The sequence below is a fragment of the Parasteatoda tepidariorum genome, chromosome 4 (assembly GCF_982258835.1).
Source record: "Parasteatoda tepidariorum strain Cologne lab strain chromosome 4, Ptep-v5.0, whole genome shotgun sequence".
NCBI lineage: Eukaryota > Metazoa > Arthropoda > Arachnida > Araneae > Theridiidae > Parasteatoda > Parasteatoda tepidariorum.
Window position 1 is genome coordinate 109459787 of NC_141758.1, and position 19407 is coordinate 109479193.

Sequence of the window (19407 nt, forward strand, 5' to 3'; positions counted from 1 at the left end):
ATTTACGTTACATGGGCAGGAAAACTACGAAAACCTCTTACGGTTAGCCTGACAGCAAGGAGACTCTTAACCATGATCAGTTACTCTGAACCGACCGGGTTATAAATCTAAATTTTATCATGTGCCCGGAATCGGCTAAGTAGCAGATAACATTTTACACAAGTTTGTCTGAGTCGACAAGTTAACAAAACTTTTGCCGGTTACCCGGAACCGGTTTGGTCGAAGGACCCTGCAAAAGCTTAAAACCTGGTACACCTCTAGATAAAAAGTTACAGCCATTCATATCAATGAAAGCTTGTGATTTTATAACTTGGACATTTATTTATTTAGTTCATTACTTGGACGATTTTGTTATTGTTGTTAATTTACGTCGCACTAGAGCTGCACAATGGGCTATTGGCGACGGTCTGGGAAGCATCCCGGAGGATGATCCGAAGACATGCCATCACAATTTTGATCCTCTGCGGAGGGGATGGCACCCCCGCTTCGGTAGCCCGACGACCTGCGCGCGAAGTCGAGCACTTTACGGTAAAACAATTTAACGAGGACCAATACCGCACACCCTCGGTCCCTACGCAGACTGATCCAAGTGGTCACCCACCCGCACACTGACCGCAGCCAGTGATGCTTGACTTCGGTGATCTGCTGGGAACCGTGTCTTAACGATCAATCCACTGCGGGACGGACGATTTTCAAGTAAAAAAAATCTAAGACATGGTGGAATTACTCATGAGTGTTCACATCCATCAACTTTTATTAAAAGCAAAGGGGTTGGACAAAAAGTGATCTGACGTGAAATGACTCTATTTTGAATTGTTTATAGCAAATATTAGTTCATAATAGACACGAGAGTATTTCATGAAATATTTCTCACTGGTTTAGTTATTTAAGTTCGGAACGTAAAATATTGTTTAATCATTAGTTTTAAATAAACGAAATGAAAAACCTATTTCGATAGAATAATAGTTTTTGTCTTTTTAATTCTGTTAATTGATTTCTTGTTATAGTTTGTGTTTTGTCTTTGCAGACAAGAAAGGGCAGCATGCCGTTGTGGAATAGTTCACGTCACGCTATAAAGGACTATTCCCGCTGTGGATTGCTGTATGTTCCACTAGAGCTGCATGAAGGACTATTCCAGCTGTGGATTGAGCAGGAAATAGATAAGTACCTTTTTACATAATTATTTTTTAAAATTCACCTTATCCATGTATAGTGTATAATGTTAGTAAAAATGTGAAATGCAAAGACTTTGCATTAATATTTTAAGAAAAAAAAAGAGTAAACTTATCTCTTTTCTTCCATCTTGAAATCGATCATTCTTTGGTTCAATTAAAGCTATTTTCTTTTCTTTTTTTTTGTTGATAATTTCGTGAAATTTGGATTTAGTAAGTTCTCTGACTTGACGTACGGATCACGTATTTTGTTCCGCTTCGGCTCTGTCTTCGACTAATTCGGTTCTCGAAATATGAGGTACATCTATGAGATTCAAATATGATATCATTAGACCGATTCCGAAGTATATCGAAGCAATTATTGTCTCAGTAGTTTGGTCAAAAGACAGTTCTAAAGTATAAGTCCAATAATGTTATTTCTGATTATGATGTTTCACCTACTTCAAACATATTGTTTTCGTAGTGATTTCCCACCCCCATAAAAAAATTGGTTTTCTCAAAAATAATTCCATATTTTTAAAGTTTATTTATTGAATCGACAGGTAGATAAATTTTGATACGATGTAAAAATTCTTTAATACCGTTTCTGAGTACAAAATTTTTAAATGATAAAAACTAATATGAGAAAGATTTTTATTGTAAAACTACTTAAAGAGAATAAAATAAAACGAACATAGGCTTTTTAAATTGTTTGTCTCTCCACCCACTTTGCAAGACACTCTTTTTTTTTCACGATCTTCAATATTTTTTTTTTATATAAACGTTTAATAAACCATTTTTACTTTGGATGATTTTTAAATAAAATTTTTTAAAAAAAATCAAAAAATAACTTAATTTTTTTGTGTTTTTAATATCAAATTTTATTAATATTGAAAATTAGATGGTTAAAAAAAAGTAATCTGATTTAGAATAAATGGCTCAGTTTTACGTTTTGTTGAGTGGAACAGATTAATAAAATTTCTAGAATTTGTATTTACAATTCTTTTTTTCAAAGAGGAAGTTTAAAGTAATTAATCTATTGTATTTTGATCACAGGTAAATATTTTTTTTTAAATTAACTAATGAAGCTATATGCTTTAAAGTATAATAAAATGCTCGGGCCTTCTGGTTTCACGGATGGAACCATAGGGTTCTTGGATGGAATAACTGGAGTTCCAGGCTATTTCTTAAATCTCGTAAAGATTTTAAATATTGCAATTACTTATTGCAAAATTTCAGTTAGAAAAATATATCAAAATACCAAATTATATACTATTTTCCAACAATATTCATTTTGCATGATGCATACGCATTTCTTATTAAACTTTTCCATTTAAAATCAATAATTATGTTGCTCTGATGTCACGTCCTTAAAATTTGTAACTTTTTTTTTCTTCGAGAAGACATATTTCAGCTTATTTTATTCAATTAATGCTTGTACCAGAAGGAAATTCAGAATTAAAATCAGCTCCACTTCTGCAAATTCAACGACCTGACATTTTACCTGCCTCTCAGATTCAAAACAATAGAAGAAAAATTTGACGTTTTGCATTAATGATATACAAATTAATTTATATTCTTTTTTTTTTTTTTGGTGAGCATATCAATTGCTGGTAATAAACTTTATTTTAAAATTCTGAGTTCCATAGTAAAAAAAAAATTTGCTCCCTTCTTGACTCAAAACTTTCGTCCGGTCTCTTGACTAAACTATTAAACGACTTTATTTATGAACCTTCACTTTATTTTGAGGGTCAGAAAACCGAAGTAATGAATCATAAAACTAAAAGTTCTACGGCTTCAAGTTTTGCTTTTCATCAATAGAGTTTCATCTGTTGTTCGTTATGGTATATTTTTCGGTGAACTCTCGTTGCGGGCAAATAATTCGTTTTATAAATGAAAAGTTCATTGCAGGTAAGTATTCGTTGTGTTTATATTTTGTGATTGTTTTATTAATGGCTGCTGAAAAAACAGCACTCTTGGATTTATCGGGGATAATTTTTCACATCAAATTTGGTCAAGTAATATGTAGTAAATTTAAAGTAATGAACAGATGTTTAGAGACATTTAATAATATTTTTAAATTTTGTTCGTTCTCATAAAAAGGCCCTAAATGAAATGTTAACGGGATCTCTTGTTATAATTAATTTTTTGTGTGCCTTTATTGTTTCTTCCATATTTTATTTTTTTTTAAAGTTTGGTGCGAACTTCCACGAACGTGAACTGAGCGCTATGGCTTGTGGTTACAGCCTACTTTCTCAACTGTTCTACCGTGTCTGTCTACCATTTCGAAATTTTTAAAGAGGTGTTTTTCTGCAACTGATATTGGCTCAAAAAAGAATCCAGATCCATCCACTTGTAATTGACAGGGTTATAGTTATAAAGATCAAAACTGTTGTCGCCAGAACTCGTTTGCCTCTGCTGCTCTAAATATGTTCGGATATCGCTAGAGATGGAAATCTAAATTCATTTCTATGAATCATTACACAGATTATTAAGTTCAATAAGGCCATTATAGTAGACCCACGGTAAAGAAATCAGGGATCTATCGTCTGAAAATAGGGAAAATCGTTCTATCACTTGGCCAATATTTCCGCATCGGTACTTGTTTGTAGCGTGTCTACCACTACAAAACTACAACTACAATTCACTAGAATATAAGACACGCTAACTCGACTCTATGACGGGGTACCTTTTCATAGATGACAGTTGACATGGACAGTGACAACTAGTCCCCACATTGGTGACCTGGACGTGATGTGAACACGCCTACCTTTCCAAAACTCCTACTTCGATAAGAACACGCCTATCTTGACAGTAACTCTCTCTTCGATCTGGAAACTCCTATTTCGTTGGATGGTCCACATTGAATAGTAGACTGCAACATCATCCACCTCCTAGGGCTGTTGCTGCTCAGTCTCGATCACACACAACGTATACACTCGACTGCTTAAGGCAACACAGGAGCGACTACGAGTGTGAAGTTAATACACCTCTCACATTCAGCACTCAAAAAGTAGGGTGATCTTAATACAGCTCTCCCGGCTTCTCACAAAACAGCAATAATCAACTAGTGGTATCCGTTCATCGAATTCTATCACAGCTATAACTCTGGTGGGGGAGTACTGTAGCGTATCTACCACTACAAAATTACAACTACAATTCACAAGTATATAAGACAGTGATTCTCAACCTTTTTTTTTGTCGCGGCACACTTTTAACAAAGTTAAAATTTGGCTGCACAAAAAGAAAAAGATAAGTTTAAAAGTTGTTTACATACCTATAAATACACTGTGAAAAATAGTTTATGATAATAATTTGGAATGTAAAATAAAATAATATAATATGTACTACAAAAACACGTTTATTAAGGGATTAATTACAAATGAATAAATAGAATACTTTTAGCGAAAAATTTGATGTTTTTTGATAATTTCATTTATATTGGGTCATAAAAATGACAATGCTACTCTCATATCGTCTTCTACATTTGACAGTTTCGATCTTTTTTTCGTTTTTATGTTGGTTAATACTGAAAATTCGAATTCACACAAATAAGATGTAGAAAATTGTAATAATATTTTTAAAGCCTTTTTTGGCTCTCATGGGATAATGAATTAATTGATTCTTCCGAATATTTTAAAATTAAACCTCGATTGTTGGAAAGCGAAATTAGTTCTTCCTCTTCATTCAAAGTTAATTCAAATACAGAAGTATTCGTTATCACAAATGGATTACGAACCCAATCCATTTTTTTCGTATCTAAATTTGGGAAATAATGAAGAATTCTCTCTAATGTTGTCAATAACAATTTTATGAATAGTTTTATTAAAATCTTTTGGGACTGTATGACTCAAACTTTTCCAAATATCCTTCCTGAGCTTTATTCTTCCATAAAGTTATTTAATTTTGTCATCCCACCAGTTTATCCGTTGAGTTACTTTCTTTCTGCCCTTGCATACTTGAATTTATGTTATTAAAAATAACAAAAATGTCTGATAGGTAAGATAGTTTAGCACACCATATTTTATCTTCCAACAAATGAACAAAATCATAATTTTTATTTTGTTCAAAAAACATTTTCATTTCATCTTTTAATTCAAGTACACAAGATAAAACTTTTCCTCTGGACATCCACGTATGCAGTAACAAGGATTCGTACTTAGCTTCCATAGCTTGGCATAAATTACTACATAAGAGACTATTTAATGGTCTTGATTTTATATAATTAACCATTTTAACTATTCCAGAACTATTTTCAACTATTATGTAACGAATATTATTAAACGAAGCGGTGAAAGTGAAAAATCTTCGTTCATATATATATATAAGTACTTTTCTTTAATTTAAACTTTACTCGTAATAAAATAAAAACATTATAATTTTTGCTATATGCATTTCTGAAATTTGGCGGCACACAAAAGTGCCGCGGCACAGTGGTTGAGAATCACTGATATAAGACATGCTAACTCGACTCTATGACTGGGTACCTTTTCATCGATGACAGTTGACATGGGCGGTAACAACTAGTCCCCACATGTTAATGCCAACTACGACAGCAATGGGGGCAAAGGTATTTTAAAATCCAAACAATTAAAATTTATATAAGTAGAGGTTTGCTCGACGCTAGTTATACTCTTTGATTTGGTTACCATTTGGGATTTTTAAATACCTTGTGAACTACTTCCCGTATGTTACCAATTTGTGGCGATTAATTTGGCATACGCACCGTAGCGGTACGAAAATCTTCCCCTCTCACACATTTGCTGCAGACTCCAGAGCAGCGTGATGAAATCCTCTGAAATAAAGCTCTTTGCAATACGCCTATCTCATACCATCTTTGGATATCTCATCTTTTTTTATACCAGAAATTTGAATTTGATATAAAAAAGTTATCCCCGAAATATCAAAAAGTGATTTATTTTTGCCGTTTCATTATGTACACTACCTCTCATTTTCAATACATCTCCATTTATTTTACCTATCATGAACAAGCCTTACCTGCTATATTTTATTACGTCCCGCAGCTGTTTGTAAAGTCCGCTTCCACTTACTTTTGCGCTGTACTGTGCACAAAATGAACGATATCATCGTGAATAACTTTTTTTCTAATTACCAGATTTTCACAAGCTAAACATCAATCATCTTGATTTAAAGGGCTACCTCAAATATTTAACTTGTATTAACTATTAAGTTACAGATTCAGACCCAAAAATGCACTTTCTCCGAATAAATATATGTAACAAAAAAATATTGTTCATATCTAGTAAATAAAATGGTGTTTATTGAAATATGATTTAAATATACCCCATATTTTGAGACTTAGAAACCTGAATCCATCGAGAAAAAAAGTTTTTTTTCTTCGGAAAATACGTTTTTGTGTTTAATTCTGTAACTTAAGATGTTAGGGTAAACTTAAAACCATTTCTTTAAACCATTATGGGATTTAATGGTTAGAACTTAGTTCTAGGAAATCCAATCAATAGAACCGAAGTTATTCCTAATGATATTTTGCGCGTTGAACACTGGTCGTAAAAGTAAGCAAATGAGTTTTTCCACGAAACGAAAATTGTGGTAAAAAGTGTATTTGATAATTAGATCATATACAGGAGTGTTGTCACAAGTTGTTCCATTTGGAGAATGTGTGTATGTTGCAAGTAGAACTGGAAAATAGTTGTTTTTTACTTACGTCGCACTAGTGCTGTGCACTGAGCTATTGCCGAAGACGATGAAATTTGAAGACTGAGTTAGAGAATTTCCAAGGGACAGATCTGTTTCCATTTCAAACAAGAGTTTTTGTTTCCGTAAAGTTGCATTAATTGAAAACAATTATCACTTTAAAATGGCTCTCAGTTGAGGGGAGTTAAGATACATTTTTAAATGGACCAGGAGAACTTTTTTTAGTATTAAATATTCAGGCTGTAGGACGTTATTGAGTTGTCATCGAGTGAAACTTCAGGAAACTTCTAAAGTGTAGCTGGAAAACAAAAAGTTCAAGTTAAGGAAAAAAGTGTGTATTGCCACAAACTCTTCATTTGCCAAAATTTCTATAATTAAAGTTTACGGATTATTACTTTCTAAAAAAAAATTCGTCACTCGCTTAAAAGAACTATCAAGAGTTTGTCGGAACATTTACAGCTTTCGAAAACCTCAAACCTTGAAAATGTTAATGGAAATCCAAAACATCCTTCTTTGTAATTCATGCTGAAGTTATGGAAACGAAAGAAAACTATTGAAATCTTCCAATCGAACTGTTTTACTGGTCAGGTAGAAAGTCACTTCAAGGACAGATGAATAAAAGGTAGTCTTAACCAGCCATACAAAGATTGAAAGAAGCTATATTGACGAATTGAGGGACTATCTGACTTTGAATCACTCTGCAGATGAGCCCATTTTAGCCAATCAGGCATTGAGTGGATGGGATCGTGGAGTGCAGATCCGTATTTGTCTGAGATTCAATCTACTACATCTCAAAGATTACATTCTGAAAGTTGAACAATTGCAAACATGGGAAGATAGTTAGAAATGTAAGTTCAGACGTCAGCAAACAACCTGTTGGTCTACTTAAAAAAAAAAAAATTGGATTGTTACATCAAAAGAAAAGATATACAATTGTGTGGACTTCGATTCAGTACAAACGGAATAAAATTGCATATACGAAAAGCTAATATGAATACAGCAGTGATCAATGACTGAAGTGGCTACTTTGGTCAAAGGAAAATTAAGGAGAAAATTCCATTAAGAAAGTTTTTTTTCTGATACCCACCCGGGTACTGACTCTCGTCATTCGAACATCAGGGGAGCAGATTTGTTGGCCACAGGAGTACCATATAAGGTGGGCCAACGTTTTTCTCACGGAAGGATGGACAGATAACAATGCTGCCAACCTGTTAAAAACAAAAACTGGAACACAAGGCAGGATAAGCCAATCAGGGGTAATAATGACACAAAGAGTAAAACAGAATATCAAAAATCATAATATCAGTAGCAAAATATCATTTTAGTTTCATATAACATAATTTTTGAGTTAAGTTTTAATTAAATTACTTATTAATGAAGAATATAAGAACTTTATTGTAACTAATTTAAAAAAAAAACTTCTCAGGAGAATAGCGATATTGGATTTAAAAAATCACGCGAATAGGTATCACTATATTGGATTTTAAAAACAAGAAAATACAAATTGTGATATTGAATTTTTAAATCGCGGAAATTTTAAGTCAGCTAAATACCAAAATCGATGATTGATATTGAAATCGTGTGAATAAGAATTCTGATATTAGAAGATTCTGACGGAGTTCTTAATATTTAAAAAGGCGAAAAGCAGCTAAAACAAAGGAATCAAATTGGCGTAAGAATCATAACTGTCTCGTTAGCGTGATTTAGCTGAAGTTTCAGAATTTCGTCGGATTATTAATTTTTGATTCATGGTAGTCCGCTAACCAATGGTCTTGAGATATGTGGAAATCTGCGAAATTCGCGGAAAAATCACATGACCTGCTTTCAGGTTATTAGACCTTTCCTGGGTTAGAAAGAAAATTGGCAAAAGAATTGAAAAGGTGCTAGAATATCGAAAAATCGTATTTTCGGAACAAAGCTGAAAATTTGGAACAGATACGTTTTCATAGGAAAAGTTGGCAGCTGTTGATACAGAAGAAGTGAAGGAAAGAACGGATATTTGAACCGGGACTTTCAGACTTTAGGTCAGCTCCTTGACCACCCTACTGCTGGTTGGCATTAAACATGTTGTATATTGTAATAGTTTCTTTTTTGAATAAAATATTATAAACATTCAATAGTTTGAATGTATTTCTTAGAAGAAAGAAAAATAAGGTTCATGTATTGAAAATGGATGAGAGGTAGTGAAGTATTCTTTGTGTGACAGTTTTTAAATTGAAAAAGTAGACATCGTAGTAAAGAAGCTTCGCATTTTAAAAAAAAATACAGTTTATTTTTTATTTTTAAATTAATGACTTTTTAATTGATTGTGCATTTCGAATTCCTAATAGTGTGTTTTACTCCGTTCTTCTTTAATAACTCTCTCTATCTTTTAATCTTATATGTTCTTGAGTGTTGTTTTTATTTGCATTTACCATGCATTTTAAATTAAAATTACATTTATGCACGCGCTAAAGGTAATTTATATCGTATTTAATGTCTAAATAATTTTTTTTGATAGTAATTGATGCGATATAGTAACTCCATCTCATCATTTAAGGGAAAATGGATTTTTTTCAGGGAGATAGGAGAAAAATATATTTTTTTCGTAACCCCTTCAGCTCTACTTAAAACTAAATTCTATTGCGAAATAAAGTGATGCGTATTGCACCCACACAAAAATAAAAATTATTTACAGAATGTTTCGTCTGTGAGCAACAAGCATTTCACTTGCAAACTTTTCCAAAGCTTTTTAACTGTTTACTAAGTCTTATTCTTTCTAAGTTAAAAGGTTACATATTTTTGCAAAAGAAAAAAAAAAATTAAAAAAAAAGAATAAAAATTCAGCGGTGACCTGTAAAAATGTTCTATGAAAAAATTATTGGGAACATATACAAGGCGGTTGTATGCGGGCAAAAGGGGCTTAACAGAAAAATGAATCAAAAAAATTAATAATTCCAGAGGTACATCATTATTATTTATACATTCAATTAGAAAAAAAAATTAATAAGCAAACTCTATGCACTGAATTTCCAATCTGAAAACTAGTCTTTGCTCGATTGGGAAATATCGAATTAAAATTGTAAATTAAAAACGATTAAATATTATACAAAGTATAGCTGAAGACAAAAATACAAAAATAACTTAAATTGGACGAATAGTAACCGAGAAAGGTTTGTCACTTACTTAAAAGTATGTTTTGAAAGTAGTGACTTTTGATATTGTATTATCTTAAGTAAAACTGTCAAAAAGTCTAAATCTATACAGTGGCAATGCTCATTATTTTACACTCGAAATTGCAGTCATCGGAACCACGTACTATTTTTTCCATGCATCGTTAGTGTAAACTATTTTTTGACGAATGGATTATCTAAAATTTCATGATATATATTCAGAAAATAAGTTTTGGCTTAAATTCTTTTTAGAATATTTTTTTCTTCTTTTAGAATTTTATCAATGACACGCGGTTTCCTTTATTAATGATGTACATTTAACATATATTTTAGCAATTTAGAAAATATATCTATTGTACTTTCCTTCACATTGACATTTCCCATAATATTTAATACACTGGTTATCATAAATTAAGGAAAATTCACAAAAATCGCGATAACTCAAGAAATTACACATGGAATTTTATGAAACTTACCCACAATATACAACACATAGTAAGGTATTAAACAACATAAAAAGAAATTATCAGACATTAATAGTAGTATAGAAATTAGCACATGTATAAAATAAACAAATTGGAAGTATCGGTTTGCAATAGAAAAAGTACCTTTAATATGGAATATGATTGCCTCTAGAAGCAATACAGCACAAACAGCGATGTGTGATGCTTTCAATTATGCGGTCTATCAGTTCAATAGGAAGTGAGAGCCATTGCTCTTGTAAAGCAGTTGCAAGGGTCTGAGGGGGCGGATTGATGGCAGATACACGCCTCCCTAGAGCATCCCAAACGTGCTCGATAGGATTCAAGTCCGGGGATCGAGCTGGCCACTCCATGCGAGTAATTGTTTCCTGTTGAAGATAATCATCAACAATGCGAGCTCTGTGTGGTCTTGCATTATCGTCCTGTAACAGGAAGCAATCACCAATTGCCCCGGCATATGGGCGCACATAAGCATCAAGGATGTTGTCTCGATAAACCTGAGCATTCACGGTTCCCCTTGGAAAGACATGGAGGTATGTGCGCCCTCCTAAGGATATGCCTCCCCAAACACAGACACTGCCTCTTCCGTATGCATCTCTTTCACGGATGTTTGATGGATGATAACGGGTCCCAGGTTCTCTCCATATCAAATAACGTCTACTGTCACTTTCTAGACTAAACCTGGACTCATCCGTAAAGAGAACAGGCCTCCATTGATCTGACGTCCAGTGGACATGTTGTCGGGCCCACTGCAAACGGTCTCTCCTATGGCGTGATGTGAGCGGCACGCAAATGGCTGGTCGTCTCGCATACAGACCACCTTCGTGGAGCCTTCTGCGCACAGTTGACGTTGACACCAACCTTCCGGTGGCTGCAGCAAGAGAGGATCTAAGATGTGTCGGAGTAGCGGTTCTATTCCTGCGTGCACTTAATGTCAAATATCGGTCATCGGCACTGGTCGTAACAGTTGGCCGTCCTTGACTGAACCTCCTAGATGCCGAATCTGTGGTTTGAAATTGCCTCCAAAGTCTATGAACCACAGATGGACTCACATTTAGCCATCTGGCCACTTCTGATTGACTCTGCCCTGCCTCTAGTCTCCCGATGGCTCTCCATCGTAGTTCTTCAGGCAAATGATGCCTAGAGGTCATTATTACGAATTGGCTATCTCAGATTTTCAATGTCGCAATCACAGTAAAATTTGTGTGCTTTCTCTCAAACTTGGACTTTTATGCTCCAGGCAGATGACGTAAGCCGAGTGCAGCGCCACTAATTTGCATATTGCAATTTTACTCAGCTACTCTTAGTGGACAACATATGCAAATTTTGCACGGTTTGGCTTACTTTTGAAAGAGTTATCGCTATTTTTGTGATTTTTCCTTAATTTATGATAACCAGTGTATTAATGCTTTTTGCATAATCAAAGCGTTTTAATGTAATGCAATTTTCGACTTTTATAAATAAGCCAAAGTTTTCAGCTCTGATTTTTTTAAACTAGCTTTCCAATCGATTTCACAACATTTAATGTACAAAACAATATTAGAAAATTGCAACTAAATCGGGAATGAACCATGATGGACCTAATTCAATACGCATCCCTTTATATATTAACAGTGATACAAAGTTATACAAAATTCGAATTTTTATACCATTCTTCGGAATATATTTAGTGTAATGAAATGATTAAATGAATAAATCAAAGTAAATAATGACATGACGCAATGGTGCTTAAACATTTGCAAATTGATTCATACAATCTTAGCTTTATATTTTTTTGCAACTTCTGTTGCCTTTAATTATGTTATTGAGAAATTTAAACATCCATTTACTACTGGGTGAGATTTTAACCTTTCAAACTAGAGTACTGCGTGGATATGTTTTGTAGTTTATGAAGCTGAAATTGATTGGCAGTTGGGAAGAGTTAAGAAAAGGGGTTACGAATCACGTGTTAGAAATCCTAAGAATAATGGAGCTTGTTGTGAAACAGGCTAAAAAGAAAAAGAGGAATTAACCCTTAATGGACCGCCATTTAAGCGGAATGGAAACTTATTGATCCACGTATATGATGGCTAAACTTTTATTATTTTATGTGGCCATATTTGCAAATCATTTTATTGAAATTAATTATTTGACCACAGTTAATATTATAAATTATTACTATTATATATTATAATAATTATATTATATATTATATATTATAAATTATAAATTAACTAAACCTGGAGGGAAGTAAACTTTATATACTTCCGGTCCGTGTTAAACACTGAAAGAAAAAAAATCAACTTAATAGTGTTAACACTTTTCGTGATTTATGTTAGTATTTTACTGATCTTTAAGAGTTACATTCAACTCAAATATGTAAGGAAAAAACTAAGCCTTTGTAAAATTTCCTTCTTCAGAATTTTTAAAAATGTGGTTTGTTATATTATTATTACTGAAATTAATTTCTTAACTGAATTAAAAGTTATCTGCTCGTGGCGAAATTTCACAATAAGCTCCAGCATTAACCCCACGCATCTTGTGAAACGATTCTGCAACAGCTCAAAATCGCATTTTTTTTCAAGTTTTAAACAAGCAAATGAAGGTTTTGAGGTTAGACACTTAGGCAAAGTACCTTTTACGATATTTAGCAATGAAAACCTTTTATGGTGCACAAGTTGCGCATGTGATGACACTGTGGTGCCACTGGGAGTGCGATGCTTCATTTTTTCTAGTTCGAAACAAGCAACGTTTTAAAATTCAAAACGGGAGTAACTTACAGGATTGCCACTCCACAGGTTGCCCCCAACTCCGAACTCTGGCCACCCTTTTGTATGGTGAGAGTGTATTTCTATTTAGGCAGAGGTGCCAGCTGTTGCGATGTACCCGTTATTGTCACTGTCAAGGTTAAGTAATAAAAATTAAAATTTTTGCAATCTGTTTACGTTAATTTTTCCCCTAACTACCAAGAGCTATGAAATTTTATCAACAACTTATCTAATTTTTTACTGCCCTGTAAGCGATTTTAAAACAAATAGATTATTCTAATCGAATTCAATATTCTAATAGAAGTAATAAATTTAAAAGGAAATACATTTCATCTTTCCTCCTTCCAAAGAGACATTCTGAAACTTAATCTTCTCTCCTTATTGAAAAGAACATAACTCAAATCGGAAATGCTGTGAGCCAAACTTTTTAGAGGCTCACATGAATGATGATAAAAAGGCTTGTTTAACCAAACGCTTGAATATAGATTCCAATGAATGAATTGAATTGGACCCTCTATTACAGCAGTTTAAAATTTTCTCGTTGTATAGTTTTTAATTCAGTACATTATAAACGTTATCTTTTATTTTATGGTAAATTCATGCATGATTTTATGAATATCAGATGCATATGAAAAATGAAGTTGTATAGTCGCCTTAAAATTGCTCTAATTTGAGTTCCGGGAACACTTAACCGTAAACATCAGTGTTCCTCTGATTTTGAAAGCTGGTTTGAAAAGTTGGCACCTCTGCTAAAGCCAAGTCATACACTCTAATATATCAAACATTTAGATTGGAATATTAGAAACGCGCGAAGAAATCTCACAGGTGGGATTAAAAGTTTACACTTTAATACCCAGATTTACGGCGATAAAAAGCTGATAGATGTTCTGTTTTAATGTAGTTGATGGAATTTTGTTGTTTGAGGAAACAATTTGGAGAGAAAAGATTTAACCCAATGTACTATTATAATTACGCTAAAATAGATAGTTAATAGTTAAGATTCACAAAAATTCTACATATTTTTTTTAAAGTTTAGAACACTTATATATATGTTCAACTTGAAAGTGGGAGTTGAGATTTTTCCTATGAAGAGGTAATTGTAATTTTTCCTTTGGAAATGTATTAAATATTTCCCTTTGAGAAGCTACATTTTCTCCTACGAATAGGAACTTCAAGATTAAAAGCTCCCTTGCTAGTTCAATAAAATTTTGGTTATAACACAATTTGATTTTGTTAGGGTATGTGATGCCATATGAGTTTGGCTTCATGAGGATGCCATATGAGTAATAAAGTAACATATGAGCATGTTTGTGTGTAACGCCATATGAGCTGTGCAGTCGCTTTTGCTCTTTTGCATAAAAGATCTGAATTAAAATTGATTCCAAGTCGTATTTTGCTACGATTTCATGTAATTTGGTGTAATGGTGTTTACGTGTTATCAAAAGCCTTTGGAGGAAAAGATTCATTTTAAAGTTGAATGCTTTGTGACGCTACGGCAATAAAAATGCTGTATTGATTTGCAATCTATAAAACCGTGCTGCACGAATTCTGCTGCAAAGTATAACGCAATTATTTCTAAATTAAGCTTCAAAAGAGAGAGTGCTTTTAAACTTCCTTATACTTAATCCTTTGTTATTTATTTTTTAAATGCAGCATATACCTAACCCACATAAGATGTTTATTGATGCTAAAATTGGATCATTTCACCGAGAAATTTTAGAATTTTCTTTTTTAAATATTGATGTTCCTCATTGTTTACTTTAGTTACAACTGATTAAGAATTTCATTCAGCAGAATCGTTTCATTCGAATTCTAACTAGTAGTATCTGTTATCAAAATATCTTTTTCTAAACTCTTTATATGCTTCAGACGCGTATAATTATTGTTTATGATTTGTGGAACATTTAATAATATTTTTGAAACTAAAAAAAAAAAATTGTTTAATTTAATTTACCCCTCAAAAAATATTAGAAAAATTAATTTAATTTGTAAAACTGCTCCCGAACAGAAGTTAGTTTATAACGAATGTCTTTTGAGTGGTTATGTTTTCTAAAAGAAGAATTTAGATAGCGAAATTAAACATCAAACTTAATCAGTTTACTGAGTATAACGAGATATTTCGTCATGAGAGAGCTACTGCTGCAATAGATATGGCGTCATTTCTCGCCCTGTAAATTACTTGAGATGTGATAATATTGTTTAAAACTATGAAAAAAAATTCCCATTGTAAAACGACTTGAGCAAAGGTTCATTGCACGATTAACAGAGCTTTCTATTTTATATAATATGCTTAGATTACTTGTATTATCCAAGCTAGATAACTTGCACTAAAATTGGTTTATTGTAAAAGAGGTTATATACAATTAGACCCTTACGCCATTTATTAAACAATTATGAACTGGTGAATGTTATTCAATTTTAAAGGCCTTGTGTGGTAATGAATGAAGCGAAAAAATGTGATCAATTAAAAAAAAATAGTGAGCAATTAAAAAAAATGTGTGCATCGCCCTCCTGACAAGTATTGTGGATACGCGCCTGGTATGTTTTCTGGGAAAATATAGATCATTTTTGTAAAACCGTTTTAATAATTTATTTCAATAAACCAAATAAAAGTAGAATAAATTTTCTTCTCTTCATAGAATGATTCCAAAATGTAATATCAATAATAATGAAAAGCTCATAGTTAATAATAGTAATGTTTCTCATTGTGAAGAACTTTTCCCTTAAACAGAAGTACTAATTTTTGCAGTTTTTTGACCATTTTCTTAAGTGTAAAATGTTATCACAACGTAATTAATATCCAATAAAAATTTTCTGCATTCTATAAAACTAAAAATCAATGAGGAATTACAATAAACTTGTAATAATTAGAACTCCATTTATCATAAACCACTACATTAATTAATTATGATCGCACATTTATGCTTGAAACTGAATTTTGTTTCTATAATGTATTTTACACACAGGCAAATATGATGAGCAACCAATATTCTATTTATTTTACTTTTTAAATCTTTCTTTTCGAAATGTTAACATTTAAACTGTTTTTTAACACAACTGGGTATATACTTTTTAAATATTGGATATAATTTGCAAATTGTATTTGCTGCGCATTATTTTCAGAAAATTATGGTTATAAGTTTATACTGCAGATTACTATTAAGAAATCTGAAATATCTTATTTCGAATTCTTAATTCGTAAAGTTCAAATTCTTAATTGCTTGAATTTGTTAAAGCTCCCCCATGTACGTATAAAATATTTCTTAAAAAATTGAACATTTGTTTTAAACTTTTGCATCCAGCAGTAAGCTATGGACAATGGAAATTTTAGAATTTAAATTTATCTAAGAATTCTAAAATAGCTTTCTTAAGACCAATCATAAAATCCTTGTTATTAATATTATATTTCATTGCAAAAGCGATTCTCTGAAAAAATTACTCTTTTTTTTGTTCCATAAGTTTTCAGCAATCACAACGAAGAATCATATTGATTTTGCAATATTGAACGACTTTCCATTTACGTCGATAGACTTTGGAGGAACCTAAAAACTAAAACGATAATTTATAAATTCTGTTTAAGTACGAATCCGATTTTTCCCCCTTCGTTGGTATTTTTACCCTTAATTTCACCGCATATTAAATTCGTTCAATAAAAATTCCGACAATAATGATAGCATATGTAAACTTAATAATTGAATCGTATAAGTGTAAGTAAAACATTTTCTTCTTGAAAATGCTCGGATTATTTTATTAATCACTCATTTCAAAATGCAATCATAAATCTTAAAGAAATATTTTATTTTAAAACTCAATTCGAACTTCATTAATAGTTGAAATCAAGTTTATTTTTCATTGCAAAATCTTATACAATACAATTATTTCCATTTCTATGAACTCAAATGCCGGAGAATAGTAACCTTCTCCCCTATTTGATCAATACTTAGTTTTTAAAACTATTTGATTTTGTTGCATTGACTAATTAATAAAGCTTGTGATTAACTCAGTAACTGCTTCCAGATTTAGTGCTATTTGCTGTTAAACTATGCATTTAATGCACCAAATTAGCCACTTGTAATTAATTAAATTTTAATTTTTCAAAAGTTTATCAAATTTTTTGGGGGTGTGTCTGCCCTCCCGAAAAAAACTTAATTAACAATTATTTACATTTTAAAAGCTAACACGGGTTCCTCAACCATGAAATTTCCTAGTTTCATTCTGTTTTGTTTGGTTTTCACTTTATTTCTGCGCCATACATACTTTACTGCACCATTTAAGTTCGTTAACTGGTATTCTATCGTTGTGCTAATTTAGCGCAGTATAACCGATGCTAGGTACATTTCAGTAAGCCAGATAATCCATAAATCTTGAGAGTTTATTTTTCTTATGCTAAAACCCATGTTGATTTAGCGTGACATACGTCACAAGAATTACGAGAATTTTCATTTTAAACATTACTGATTTTACATTAAGCAAATGTTTTTCATTCTTTTCAATTTTAAAATTGTAGCTAACAGGAAAAATATTCATTTAGTTTTTTAAAAAAAAGTTTTTTTTTAAGCAGGAACATTTTTTGCGTCACGGCATTTAAAATTTTGGCTTTAATGGATTTTAATGGATGTCCGTTGTACATCCCTCTAAAGGTATATCCTTCTAATGCATAATAAATATAATTTTTTTTTATCAAAATATGATAATTTTTTCTCGAAACCAAAAAGGAACATTTTAATATTTTTGAGTTATCAAAGAATTTATTTAGAAAAAAATTCTGATCAGGATAGAAATTAATTTTTAAAATTCTGATTTTTTTTTCTTAAAAAAAAAAGTTAGCAGAAAATTCGAATTTTTATTTTATAGTATTGGTTTCTTTTTGGAGTGTTACACATGGGTTACTGGTTATTAAGTATGGGTTATTGGTCAAAGTAAGATTCTTGTTCACATTTAAAAACTAAATGTATACTATAGTTATTAATTTTCTAAGTCGAAAAATATTTATGCATACGTGAAACTCTGCCATAGAACTATTTAAATTTTTACAAATTTAAAAAAAAAGTTTTTGAGGTGTGTATTACATATTGTAGAGAGTTAGAGTGTGGAAGCATGTTTGCAATCTAAAATCACTACATTTTTTTATGTTAAAAGAAATTTATTAAATAAAATTAACAATTTTTAAAAAAAAGTAATTTGAGAAATTAGTTTATTTGATTATTAGAGTGGTTGGGAATTTCATTACTGTGAAGACGAAAGCCGTGATCTAGCATCATTACGCTGTATAACTGTATTTCTCAAAACTATTATTATTTTAATACTTTTTATTATCTAGAAACTTTTTATCAATATTTAACTGTTTAGTTATCATATAGTAAACAACTGCGAAGTAAAACTATAATCAAAAGACGCATGCTAAATAGTTATTTAACATTAATTTTGCATATAATAGACAACTTCAATAGTTAAGATTGGTTTTTAAAGTAAAAAAAAAGCAGAACTAATAACATTAAGATTACTTTATATTGTGTTTACAAGAAAATTTTTATTTCTGACTGGTCTCAGTCAATTGCTGATGGCTTACCCATTTAGACTTGATTTTCTACGTTATATAGAGAATCATCGAGTTTTCAATAATTTTAAACTCTATTATAAAACCATGATTTAATTTAAACAATCAGTGCATGATTAGCCCTCTCAGAACTGAAAGAAACGGAAAAACGTTTTTTGTGAGGGATTTGAAAAACAAATCTTGATGATACTAAAAAATTGTTTTAAAATTTAAAACCAATCTTCAGTTCTCAATCTTTTTTTCTTTTTTTAATTAAAACATTTGGAAAGACACTGAAGGTAAATTGACACTGAAGAAACTGGTAAATTCGGCAACTTAAAGTTTCCAAAGGAATTTCAGATTTTCTTCTTTTTTGTTTTAAAAGAGCTAGAAATAAGATAATGACTCCATGTTCTGTGCAACCTAATTTGGTGAATCTAACAATTTAAAAAATTAGTTGATTAAAGAAGCAACTTAAGTTTTTGTATTTTAGATGTGCATGCGTCAAAATGACGTTACTCAATTTATGCATAAAATTTCACTATTTCCATAGCTATTCCTGTTCATCGCACACTAAAGTTCTTGCAAGGCATGAATTTCGTATTATAAAAATGAAATTAATTAAAAAAATTTGCAAAAAAAATCCTTTTTCAAATTCAATGA